This window comes from Narcine bancroftii, chromosome 4, assembly GCF_036971445.1.
Source record: "Narcine bancroftii isolate sNarBan1 chromosome 4, sNarBan1.hap1, whole genome shotgun sequence".
In the NCBI taxonomy this organism is placed as follows: domain Eukaryota; kingdom Metazoa; phylum Chordata; class Chondrichthyes; order Torpediniformes; family Narcinidae; genus Narcine; species Narcine bancroftii.
Genome location: NC_091472.1, coordinates 34700934 through 34714747, shown reverse-complemented (window position 1 = coordinate 34714747; position 13814 = coordinate 34700934). Strand labels below are relative to the sequence as shown.

General features: G+C 41.0%; 1 long non-coding RNA gene across 1 annotated transcript; it reads left to right on the top strand.

Annotated features, from left to right (window-relative positions):
* The first annotated feature begins 624 nt into the window (after positions 1-624).
* On the top strand, positions 625-12950 carry LOC138759803 (uncharacterized). Its single transcript, XR_011355097.1, has 3 exons — positions 625-3572; positions 12132-12194; positions 12367-12950. It is a non-coding gene; the product is annotated as an uncharacterized lncRNA (long non-coding RNA).
* The last annotated feature ends 864 nt before the right edge of the window (positions 12951-13814 follow it).

Below are 13814 nucleotides of genomic sequence, written 5' to 3'. Positions count from 1 at the left end.
TTTTCGATGAATTCTCACGTACCCTATTCAGAGGTCAAATCAGCCTGCATGTCAAAGTAATTCCATGCGCTGCAAGCACTGGAAGTAAATAAACTGATGTTTTAGTTGATCGCAGAATTTAAGAGGGACCCATAACCTTGCACCGGCCATTTTGCACTGTTCTCATCTACTCCAGGTATTTCTATATAAGCAGTAATTTTGCCTAAAAGGGATCTGTAATCCTTTGGGAAACAAAGATCATGGAAATTCAATAAATCCTGCTCATCTAAGAGCTACACCACACCCTCCAATTTTCTGAGTTGATATCAGACCCAGATGATGATGTCTTCTGGTTGTCAATGGGAATTACCCACATCAAGGCCTCGAATTGAGTCAGAACCTGCAAATGGCCTGATTTAGGAGCCATTCTGTCAAACTAATACTGATGGATCAGTCCTTTCGGAGGTTCAGAGCCTTGTTGTACAAATTATTGCAGAATGTAGAGTATGTAGCAGATTGCACTGATCCACAAGCGAACTGGGTCATGGAGGTGCAGGCTCACACTGGACTGACATCACAATAGTCCTGGTGGTTGGTTGGTGGGGGGGGGGAGAGGCTGCAAAGGATCATGGAAGTGATGGGAGAGATGCTGATAAGCTCTCGGAGAGTTCCAGTGAAGTCAGTTGGTTGGTTCAGCTCACTCACAGTTTCCGTGCGGTATTTCTTTCATCTGCTGCGTAGCGCACTGACTACAGTGGTGACCCCAATGGTCCAAAATGGGATTTTAGACCCCACAATGAATAATACGAGTACACAGAACGTAGTCTCACTGAAGCTGCTGACCTTTGGGACCTTACAGCCACTAGTCTGGTTCAAACAGGCTGAGGCCCAGTTTCAGGTCAGGCAGATCACCACAGACTCCACAAGATAATACTATGTGGTTAGTTCGCTCGTTCGAGGACTGATCATTGACTTCCTATATCAGGCACCAGCCGTTGACAGGTATGAGGCAATTAAGGGGCTCCTTATCCGCACCTTCAGGCTTTCCCCCTGCGAACGAGCAGCACGGCTGCTCCACATGGATGGTCAGGACATACCATCCACCCTTATGAACAACGTGCTGCCATTAATGGACAGCCACAGGCCCTGCTTACTGTTCAAGCAGATATTTCTTGAACAGATGCCGGAAGACATCCGCCTACTGCTCGTGAATGATGACTTCCGTGATCCACACAAGGTTGCAGCCCATGCGGATGTCCTGGGGCATGCCAAGCAGAATGACGGGGCTCCATTGACCTAGTTGCTGCACCACGCCCAGCAACTCATCTCTTTCCCACTCCACCAAGGCCTGAAAAAGCCGCAGCAGGTGGCGACTCAAACTCAGAGCAGTGGAGTTTTTACTATCAAAAATGGGGTTCTGGAGCCACCACTGCTGTCCACTTTGTTCCCATCTTGGAAATGCCAGGGCCAACATCACTGATGGATATGACGTTTGGATGCCAAGACAGGCTCCTTTATCTATGGGACTGACACTCAGGGAAGCATTTCCTCATGGACACAGGGGCAGAGGTCAATGCCTTGCTTCCCCTTCAACTGAGACACCTATGCCAGGAAGTCAGGATTGACCCTCACCATCACCAACAATAGCAGCATATGCACATACAGGGTGTGGACCATCCCGCTCGAGTTAGGCTCCTGCTGTTTTACTTGGACCTTCACTTTAGCTGACGTGTCTCAGACCCTACTGGATGCAGACTTCCTTCAAACCACTGCCTCCTGGTGGATATGAAAGGGCACCATCTGGTCAATTCTAGGACCTTCTCGACCTTCACCCTTCAGGAAGCCAAGTTCGTGGCCCCACCTCAATTCAGTAACTTTATCAGGCAATGAGTTTGCCAGAATCCTGGCAGGATTCCCAGCCAATATAAAGCCACAGTTCTCCACCGTGGTCATGAAACTTGCTGTCCAGCACCACATCCCCATGCAGGGACCATTGCTACATGCCCAGGCATGCAGGCTTCCTCCTGACAAACTGCCGGGTCGCCAAGGAAGAGTTCAGGAAGATGGAGGAGATGAGAATCGTTCGGTTCTCGGACAGCCCATGGGCCTCTCCTCTACACATGGTGCCAAAGTCTTCTGGGGCTGGAGACCTTGTTGGGACTATCGCCTGATCTACAATGCCATGACAGCCGACCAATACCCGATTCCCCACATCCAGGACTTACAGCCAATCTACACGGAGCAAAAATCTTCTCAAAAATCGACCTGGTCCAGAGGTACCACCAGATACCCATGCACCCCAGTGATGTCCCCAAGACAGACCTCATCACTCCGTTCAGCCTTTTTGAGTTCATCTGCATGACATTTGCCCTCAATAATGCAGCGCAGACTTTCCAGAGACTCATGGATTCAGTAGGGCATTTTTATCTACCTATACGACATCATCATCACCAGTCATTCACGACAGGAGCACCTAACACATCTGCAGCTGCTCTGCCAGTGACTGACTGACTACAGCCTAAACATCAACCCAGAAAAATGTCAGTTCGGCCTGATGGCCATTGATTTCCTTGGGCACCACATCAATCGACATGGGGCGGTCCCTCTTTCATCAAAGATTGAGGGCATTCATAAGTTTGCCAAGCCAACTACAGTCAAAGGTTTACAGAAGTTCATTGGGATGGTCAACTTCTACCATCAATTCCTGCCATCAGCTGCCAGGATCATGAAACCTCTTTTCAAGTGAAAGAACTCAAACCAAAGAACTCAGCTGGGATGTGGAGTCTTCAGCACCTTTCAACTAGACCAAAGATATTCTGACCAATGCCATCCTTCTAGTGAACCACTGCCCTCACCATCAATGCATCCAACATGGCCGTCGGCAGCATCCTGGAGCAGACTCCTACGGCCCCCAGAGCAGAAGCATGGTGCGTTCAACAGGGAGTTACTAGCACTCTACCATTTCCATTATTTCCCTGAAAGACAGGATTTCACAGTCTTCACTGATCACAAGCCCCTCATTTTTGCTTTTGCCAAGGTGTCAGACCCATGGTCGTCAAGGCAGCAGTGTCACCTCTCTTATATCTCAGAATACATGATGGCTATCAGGCACATATCCAGCAAGAACAACCTTGTGGCTGGTGGTCTGTCCTGTACGTACATCCTCTCTGTTCACTCCCTGTCCCACAGAATCAACTACACAGCACTCGCACCAGCCCAGTGGCAGGATGGCGAGATACCAGCCTTGGCTACAGATGGGAGATGTGCATTTCAGGCCATCCGAAGCCACTCTTCTCTGTGAGTTTTGCCTGTGATGTACTGGGCTGTGTCCATTACCTTTCGCAGGGCTTTCCACTCAAGAGATATTGGTCCCCCCATTCCAGACTGTGTGGCAGCCAGTCAGATAACTTGCTAACTTGCTGTTATTTACTGCTTTCTGCTTCTTACCCGTTTATTATACAGAAGTTGTATTTACTATTCTACAACCCAATGGATTCTTCCCCAACACTATAATGTTTGGAAAAGTAAAGGTTAAAATTCATCGGATTACTTCCTTGGTGAATGCAATTTTACAGAGTTCTTCCAATTTCAAGGTATTTCTGAAGTGTAACTTGTATTCTCTGACATAAAGGCAGATAGAGGATATTTGTTTAATTCATTTGCACTCACCTTGTTTTCCATTAGTAATTTAGCAAACTTCCCATTGCACCTTAATGCTGGAGAAAACAGGTCAAGCAGAGTTCTTTATGTAGCAAATATAAAGATACATAAGCAACATTTTGGGCCTGAGCCCTTTCATCAAGGTATGAGCCTGCTCCACTGAGACATCTCTTCAAGGGATGCCTACCCTGAAGAAGCTCTCTGCCTCTCTCCGAAGCTCGAACCGTAATGAAGGCCTCAGGCCTGAAATGTTGGCCATGTATCTTTTTCTTTGCTACATAACAAATGTTGTGTGACTTGCTGAGTTGCTCCAGCATTTTTGAGTAAACTACAATCACAGCGTCGGCAGACTTTCTTGTTTAACTCCATTGCACTAACACTCACTTTGTTAACGTTTTTTTAATATCTTCTGCTAGCTCATTTTATTTATATGACTACTTTTATCTTTAATTTATTGTAAGAAATAATCTAATTTTCCTTCCTTAATATTCTAATCATTCTTTGCTATTTTGACATTATGTCCAATCATCTGATTATCACCTGTCTTTGTGCAATTGTATGCTTAGAATAGTTTCTGTAAATACTGTAGCTTGGGGCCTGTGAAGGAGTGATTCATGATCTTGCTAATTTTAATGTTTCACTGTGCATATGAAGATGATCAATATAAATAATGTTCAAAGCCTTACCATTTTACAAAGGCAATTCTGAATGTACGGCTGTCCAAAATTGTACAGAATATTTTGTTAGTATATTTACTTTCTAGATATATAACTTGCTTTGGAATCTGCTGAAAATCATTCAAAATCATTGATTTCACCCCGCACACAGCATCTTTCAGCTGCTCCTGCCAGGGAAAAGATACAGGAGGATCAGAGCCAGCACCACCAGGCTGAGGAACAGCTTCTTCCCAGAGGCAGGGAGAATCTGAACGACCAAACAAACTGCTAGCACTAACATCCAAGACTCTCATACATACGAAACAATATTTATTTGTACATATGAATACTTGTCCTGCATGTGTATTGTGTGTCTTTATGTGTGTTATGTCTGGTTGTGTGTCTGCCTTTTTTGCACTGAGGACTGGAGAACGCTGTTTCGTCGTCTTGTACTTGTGTAATCAGATGACGATAAACTTGATTTGACTTGAATCTTGGAAAATGATAGAATAAGTCAAAGACAAAAGTGACGATAATTGACGTTTTGATATTTGACATTATGCTAATTTTGTGAAAATATCCATAACTTGGAATTGAAATGAGAGATTTTAACTGACCCTTTCTTAACTCTTAACACACTACCACAATGCAAGCTACAGTTTAAAACTAAATGGTAGGGTTCCAAAAGTTGAAGATAAAGGCAAACTCAGGAAAGCAAAATTGTATCTCTAAATATGATAAAACATTACAAATAAGTGGATAATTTCCCTGTTCTCCCCTTAAGCATGAAATCCCAGTTCTTCTGAAAAAAAAAACATTAAGATAAATATTTATTATGATTTCATGGTGTTCTAAATCTCTTCACCAAATTTGCTTTCTTTTTCCCCCTTACTGAATGGCACCTCAGGTGTTCACTCTCATATTTTCTTATGACATTTGGTCCATCAAATTTATCCCAGCACTTAGAACAACCCAACTCCACACCTATTTGTTTATAATCCATTCCCTCGCTCATTTTCCCACCACCCACGTATACTAGGATAATTTACAGCTGCCATTTAATCTACCAATACCATAAGTACTGGTTTTGGAAGGACACCAGAGGAAACCCATTCAATTTTGGGAAAAACATATGAATTCAATGCTGGAACAAAGGTCAGGGTTGAACTGCTTATCTTTAGTACGATATCAGAAACCCTGACAAATTTCTACAGATGTGTGGTGGAAAGTGTGCTGACCAGCTGCATCATGTTCTGGTATGGGGACACCAATATCTCTGAGTGTAAAACCCTGCACAAGGTAGTGGGCACAACCCAGGACATCACAAGCAAAACCCTCCCCACTATCAACAACATCTACAGGGAATGCTTCCATCGGAAGGCAGCAACAATCATCAAGGATCCACACCATCCAGCACATGCTCTGTTCTCGCTGCTGCCATCAGAAAAAGAGATATAGGTGCTAAAAGACTCACAACACCAGGTTCAGGAACAGCTGCTGCTCCTCTACCATCAGATAAACTCAATCAGGGAATTATTTAAGGACTTTTACTTTTGCACCTTATTGATTATTTTCCCCCTCTCTGTATTGCACACTCAGTTTGTTTACATTTCTTTGTTTACCTGTGTACGTTGTGTACAATTTTTTTGCACCACCACTAATGTGACAGCACAGAAAACAGGCCATTCACCCTTCTAATCTGTGCCAACCATCATTCCTCTAGTCCCACTGACCTCTTCCAATTCCATAACCCTTTGGACATCTCCCATCCATGTATCTATCCAATTTGTTCTTTAAAAACAAGATCAAGTCTGCATTCACCACATCAGATAGCAGCTCATTTCACACTCCCATCACTCTCTGAGTGAAGAACTTCCCGCTAATGTTCCCCCTAAATCTTTCCCATTTCAGCTTAAAACTATGACCTCTGGTATTTATCTCACCCAATCTATGTGGAAAAAGCCTACCCACATCCACAATATCTTTCACAATCTTGTAAGCTTCTATCAAGTCTCCTCTCATTCTTCTTCGCTCCAAGGAATAATGTCCTAACCTGTTTCATGTTTCCCTGTAACTCAACTCCTGAAGACCTGGCAACATCCTAGAAAATATTCTCTGTGCTCTTTCAATCTTATTGATATCCATCTTGTAGTTAGGCAACCAAAACTGTACACAATATTCTAAATTTGGCCTCACCAATGTCATAAACAACTTCAATATAACATCTCATCTCCTATACTCAATACTTTGATTTATAAAGGCTAAGATGCCAAAAGCTGTCTTTACAACCCTGTCCACTGTGATGCCACCTTCAGGGAATTATGCATCTGTATTTCCAGATCTCTCTGCTCCTCCAGACTCCTCAGTGCCCTACCATTCACTGTGTACGTCCTACCCTGCTTTGCCTTTCCAAAATGCATCACCTCACACTTGTCTGTATTAAATTCCATCTGCCATTTTTGGCCCATTCTCCCAGTTGGTCCAGATCCCTCTTCAAGCTTTGAAAATCTTCCTCGCTGTCCACAACACCTCCTATCTTTGTGTCATCAGCAAATTTGCTGATCCAATTTACCACATTATCATCCAGATCATTGATATAGACAACAAAACAACAATGGTCCCACCACGGATCCCTGAGGCACACCATTAGTCACAGGTTTCCAGTCTGAGAAGTAACTATCCACTACCACTCTCTTTTCTCCCACACAGCCTATTACAAATCCAGTTTACAACCTCTCCATGGGTCATAACCTAGTGTCATAACCTTCTGAACTAACCTCCCATGTGGGATCTTGTCAAAGGCTTTACCAAAGTCCATTTAGACAACATCCACAGCCTTTTCTTCATCTACCTTCTTGGTAACCTCCTTGAAAAACTCTATAAGCTTTGTTAAACATGACCAACCGCACACAAAGCCATGCTGACTGTCCTTGATCAGTCCATGGCTGTCCAAATACCTATATATCCTATCTCTCAGAACTCCTTCCAATAAGTTACCTACTACTGACATCAGGCTCACTGGCCTATAATTTCCAGATTTATTTTTATTTTTAAACAATGGGACAATATGAGCTACTCTCCAATCCTCTAGCACCTCACTAGTGGCTAAGGACATTTTGGATATATCAGCCAGGGCCCATGTAATATCTACACTGGTCTCCCTCAAGGTCAGAGGGAATATCATATTGGCTTGGGGGAATTGATCTACCTTTATTTCCTGTAAGGCAGCAAGCAACTCCTCCTCTTTAATCTCCATAAGTTCCATGACATTAATGATTGTTTCTCTTCCTTCCTTATTTACTCTGCAGTTTCCTGAGTAAATATTGATGCAAAAAACTTTTTAAGATCTCCCCCATCATGTAAGGCTCCACATATAGTTGACCACTCTGATCCTGTAGGGACCAATTTTACCTTACTATCCTTTCACTCTTGTAATGGATCTGTGTTAATATTAGACTTTAATTTGATGTTAAAACTATATTTAATCTAGATATTGTTTAATAAGTTAGTTTTGGGTGGACAGGGCTCATTTACATTCTACAGACACACATGGTTCTTTGGAGCAGTTAACTAGCTTCAGCACAAAAACAACACATCAACATTTTAAACACACACGGTTCTTCAAGGTGGAAGATGAGAGTCATTTGCAGAGACAGAATGTTACTGACTGAAGTTGAAGTAAAGAGATTAAAAGATTTTTGATATTTCTTGAGATACCGGAAACAATAGGTGTTATCTCAGAAGGACCTGTATAAACACGCAGCTATTTTGTATCCATGTGGATAGACATCACAGAGGCTTAAGTGGACTTGAATGCTTTTAGAACATCCACCTGAAAAGACATTATGAACTTCAAAGACAGAAATGATGTCACATACCATGTGACAGGAGAGATTTGCCAAAAATATATCATTGAAGTCCGAGACAAATAAATCAGTTGAAGTCTATCTGCCGTTCTGTCAAGTTGCAGAACTGACCAGCATGAAATATTTCCGGCAAAGGGGGAGAAAACTGCCCTTGTTACTCCTGAAATAGGGGAACATGAAATAAGTGGGTTTAAAATACAATGCAACTCTGATTATCCGAAATGGTCAACACCAGGCCTATTTCGGATAAATGTTTTTTTTTTGGAGAACTGGTCATTTAAAAAAAAAGCCTCGTAACTCATAACTCCAAGGACATTATTCCTTGGAGCGAAGAAGAATGAGAGGAGACTTGATAGAAGCTTACAAGATTGTGAAAGATAGAATGGATGTGAGTAGGCTTTTTCCACATAGATTGGGTGAGATAAATACCAGAGGTCACTTGTAACAGTGTTTAAACAGCAACAAACAACAAGGGTAGGCTTTTTAAGCACTAAAATAACATTTAATTTTCACTAAAATAAAAGCTGGCTACTGCTGATCACCGAAATGAACCCACTAAGGCCCCACTCATGTCCAGAGCACAAGGTTCCTGCTCTTTCCCAGTAGCTTGAGGTCCACACTGTCACTGGGAGCCTAATGTCTTCGCTGCTACTGGCAGCCCAACATCCCTGCTGCCATTGGGAGCCTGACATTCTCTCTACTGCTGGGAGCCCGAGGTCCCTGCTGGTGCCAGAAGCCCAACATCCCCACTGCCGCCAGGACCCCAAGGTCCGTGCTGCCACTGGGAGCCTGTCATCACCACTGCCACCGGAGTTACGAGGTCTGCGCTGCTGTCAGGAACCCGACATCCTGGTCAGTTCAGCTCTGAAAAATATTTCGATAAATGAGTATTTCGGAGAATCCAATTTTGGTTAATTGGAGTTGTACTGTAAGTAAGCCTACTTCTGTCTCTTTAAGATGAAGAAGGCAGTTTCAACATTTGGAACCCAGATTCTAAAAGTCTTCATTCAAGAGAAGTAAACAGACTCTGGAACTCTTAGGCAAGTTTAGGGGAGTATGTGAGTGAAATCACTCATATGAAGGAAAATTTCTCTGAAGGACAACTCATCAAAAAAATTGTGAGTTTAAAGAGGCCTGAAGATATGATGTTTAAAAGCGCATTTTAACTATTTCCAAACAGAAAATCTAAGACCTTCAAGCAAGGCTAAAAGGATGCTGAAGTTTTTAAAAATTAACTTTTCAGAGTTTGTGACTTTAACAGACATATGCATATTTACATTTAGCGCATGGTTGGGTTAAATTTAGAGTTTAAGTTAGAGATAAGTAGATATGCTATGTTATTATAGTTCAATAAAAAACTATTATTTTGAATTTACAATTGTCTGGTGAATTTTTGCCATTGCTGTTCCTTTGTTAGTGCCAACAAAGTCTCTAGTCCTGAACAAAATTGAGAGGGTTGTTAGTTCGTGACACTTTTAATATGCTTAGAAAAACCCTTTGGGTTTACCTTCACATTATCTGCCAGAGCAACCTCATGTCTTCTTTTTGCCTTCCTGATTTCTTGCTCGAGTATTTTCTTGCTTTTTCTGTACTCTTCAAGTACCTCATTAGCTCCTCGTGGCCTGTACTTGCTATACAGCTCCCTTTTCTTTGTAACCAGATCGCCAATATTCCTTGAAAACCAGCATTCCCTTTGCCTGTTAACTACTTTTTATCTAACAGGTACATACAAAATATGCACTCTCAAAATTTTCTTTTGAAGGCCATCCACTTATTTAACACACCCTTGCCAGAAAACAACATATCAAATCCACTCTCCCTAGATTCTTTCTCATTTCCACAAAAATTGCCTTCCTTCAATTCATAATCCCAACATGAGGACTTGTCCTTTTCCATAATTAACTTGAAGCTAATGACATTATGGTCACTGGACTCAAAATTCTCACCCACACCCACACACACACATCTGTCACCTGATCTGCCTGGTTCCCCAATAGGAGATCAAGTACTGCACCCTCTCTCGCTGGTACTTCTATATATTGATTTAGAAAACTTTTCTGAACACATTTCACAAACTCCAAACTATCCTGCTCTTTTACACTATGGGAGTCCCAGTCAATCTACTATCACAACCTTCTGCTTCTTTCATCAGTCTGCTATCTCTCTACGGATTTGCTCCTCCAATTCTCTCTGACTATTGGGTGATCTATAATACAACCCTTTCAATGTGGTCACATCGTTCCCATTCCTCAATTTCACCCATACGGCCTCTGTAGACAAATCCTCCTGGCTGTCATGACTTCGCAGAGCTGAGATATTTTCCCTGATTAGCAATGCCCCTTTCATCCCTCCCCCTCTATCACATCTAAAGCAATGAACCCCGGAACATTAAGATTACAGTCCTGCCCCTCATGCAATCAAATTTCTCTAATAGCAATAATGTCATAATCCCACGTGTCAATCTATGCCCTAAACTCATCATCCTTGCATTAAAATAAATACACCGGAGAAAATCAGTGGTAATTCTTCCTTGCCCACAGGAAAAAGAATCTAAAGGTTGTATATGATGCCATGTATGTATTCTGGCAATAAATCTAAATCTGAAATCTATCTCTGTATCCATCATCTTCATTCTCTTTTCAGCTCCAGTTGCAACAACACTGGAAGGAAGGGAATATAGATGTAAACTTTTGATGGCACCAAAGTTAATACATTTAAATCCAGATTGTTTAACAATTTGTTGAAAGAAGAAAGAGCTAAATCAGTGGTTTTCAAACTGCCCTCCGAAACTCACATTCCACCTTAAGCAATCCCTTATTAATCACAGGACACCTAATGCATAGGGATTGCTTAAGGTGGAATGTGAGTGGAAAGAAAAAGTTTGAAACCCACTGTTTTAATCGTACCTAATTAACTCATTATATGAACAGTTTCATAACTCCAAAGGAAATAGGCCAATGACAAGCAAAATATTTCTGTAACAATTGAGTCTAGAGCAGTGATTCTCAACCTTCCCTTTCCCACTCACAAACCACCTTAAAAAATCCCTTACTAATCACAGAGCACTTATAGCATAACAGTACAATAATGAAAGACAATGGATGCATACACAGTTATACCCAAAGAGAGTGTCCTTAACAGCAGAGATAATGCACAGCCAAAGGGAAGACAGGCAGCTTAGCAGAGATTCACCACAGGGGGGCAGTTTGAAAACCATTATGCTACATTTAATTAAAAGTGAACATTTTATTTTAAAGTTAACTATATTATTTATTGGACAGCTAGTCATCTTATGATTTGAAATGAAAGATTTAAATTGGTGTGACATATTTCTTTGATGGATTATCACCATGAAGAAAATTTAAATTGATGTGAAGAATGTGCCTAATAAAATTGATGGCAAGCGAAAAATGATAGCAGGCCAGATTGTTTCTTTAGTTTTCTTCCTGATGCAGAAAGGGTTCAAAACCAAATCTCAAGATTATATCAAAACACAGTCTATCTTGATATAAATGATTTCACACCTGTGGGGGGATGAAGGGATAAAGGCAGCCATCTCTTGAATCTGTTCTCTTAATTTGGTCTGGCCTTGACTTACTGACATAAAATGAGACAAAACTCACACAACAGCACAGAAATGCTGGAGGAACTTAGCAGGTCTCATAAAGTCCAAAGGAGGTAAAGATCTATAACTGACCATTCAAGCCTATGTTTTTACTACAATCACAGCATTTGCAGGCTTTCATAGTTCACTCTTCTTGCAGAATAGCACAATCCACAACTTTAAAAAGTTTATGTAGACTGAATTATGCTAGAAATAAATAATACAAGTGCAGGCATTGCAAATCAGATGAAACAGAAATTACAAAAGATATAGGATTCAAAATAATATAAAATATGATCTCTGTCCTCTATCTCCCTGACAATGCTTTATCTCTTAACTGCGACTTCAACCTGTGCTTCTTTCCAGCTCTGAATGTGACCGTAGCTTTCGAGAGCCATCACTCCAAGGGGCTTGTTCACATTTGTGCAGGTGATCATATCTCTTCCCAATTTCTTTGTAAGCTAGCTGTCACTTTATATGTTATTTGATACATACATTTCTCTTTACTTCACAAAAGATTGTGGGTGTAGGAATCTGGAGCAAAGAAGTCTTAATGAAGGGTTCCGACCTGAAATGTGAACAATTTTTGTTTCGCCCACAGATGCTGTTTCACCTGCCAAGTTCCTTCGGCGGGTTGTTTGTTGCTTCCTACAGAGGTTGCCTCCTGCAGTAGGCCGGCGGTACACTCCTGCAGGTACAGAGGTTGCCACCTGTAGTAGGCCGGTGGTGTACCACCACACTTTCATTTTGTCTTTTGCTGTATGCCTAATGTTTTCTCAAAGGAAGGTTATCCTATTTAATGTTGTGACTATTTTTGGGCACTGTTTCTGTAGAAACATTCTGGGTTTCTCAACATCTTGAAACGTTGATGGAGGGATTTCACATGAGTAATGATCTGAGCATGAACAGTAACAGATACATTTCTGGATGAACCTTGACTTAATTGCGACTTGCATGTGGATTTTTAAGTCTTGAAAACATCTGACCTTCTGTTCATGGACTGTTTTTGAAATTCATTGAAAAATCCCATGATTCTGCATGGTCAATTGTTAAATGTGAAGACCTCACAGCTACCTTTGCAATTTTGACTGCTTTAGTTAGTTTATTTTAAATTAAATATGCCCTTGATGCAGATTTGACTGGAATCATATAATTCATTTTAAGTACAAACATAATTTGCAATTTTTAACAGCGTAATGGTGCAGCTGCTGCCTCCAAAGGATTTAACACTGACTGAGTGGAGTTTGCATGTTCTCCTTATTATTGTATGCATTTTTTCCAGGTATTCCAGTTTATCTCTGCAACCCAAAGTCATGTTGATTGCTTGAGCAATTGGCCACTAAAAATGGTCCTACTATGTCGGCGATTAGTGGAATCTGGAGGGAGTTAATGGGAATGTGCAGAAAATAAAGAGGAACTCAGTCAGATTCACCCCCAAATAAAATTTAAAATGGAAATATTTAAAATAGTGTAATCATTGTACATGTGGTATATATCCCTCTCCCCCCTCACCCCCTCACCTTAAAGGCCAAAGACAGAAGGAAGAAAGAATGAAAAAGATACAAGATGTAAGTAGAAAAACTGGAAATTGTCCAGAGAGTCCTTTTCCAGAAATCATATTTACCATCAAATAAAGGATGTCACCAAGGATTGAGGTTACAAGAGAAATTATTAAACATTCTTTGCAACATTCAGCAAATGTGGGTGTTATATTTTCCAAAATATATGGTATCTATCTATGTAATTTTCTCAACTGGTATTTCCACATTCCTTCTCACCATTCCTATCCATATCTGATTTCCAAGTTATAGCATTACATTTCCTAGATACTGCTAAGTCAATTTTTACAAACTTTATTTGATATATATTTAATGTTGATTTAGGTGTAATATCTTCAATATTACCTAACAGAAATAGTATTGGATCCTCTGGGAATTTGGTCCTGTTTTCATTCTAACATGAATTACTCCCAAAAATTCTTTTTTTATATATTGTATTTATAATTTTAAATCGTATAACATTAATTATAACATATTCATACAAACATTA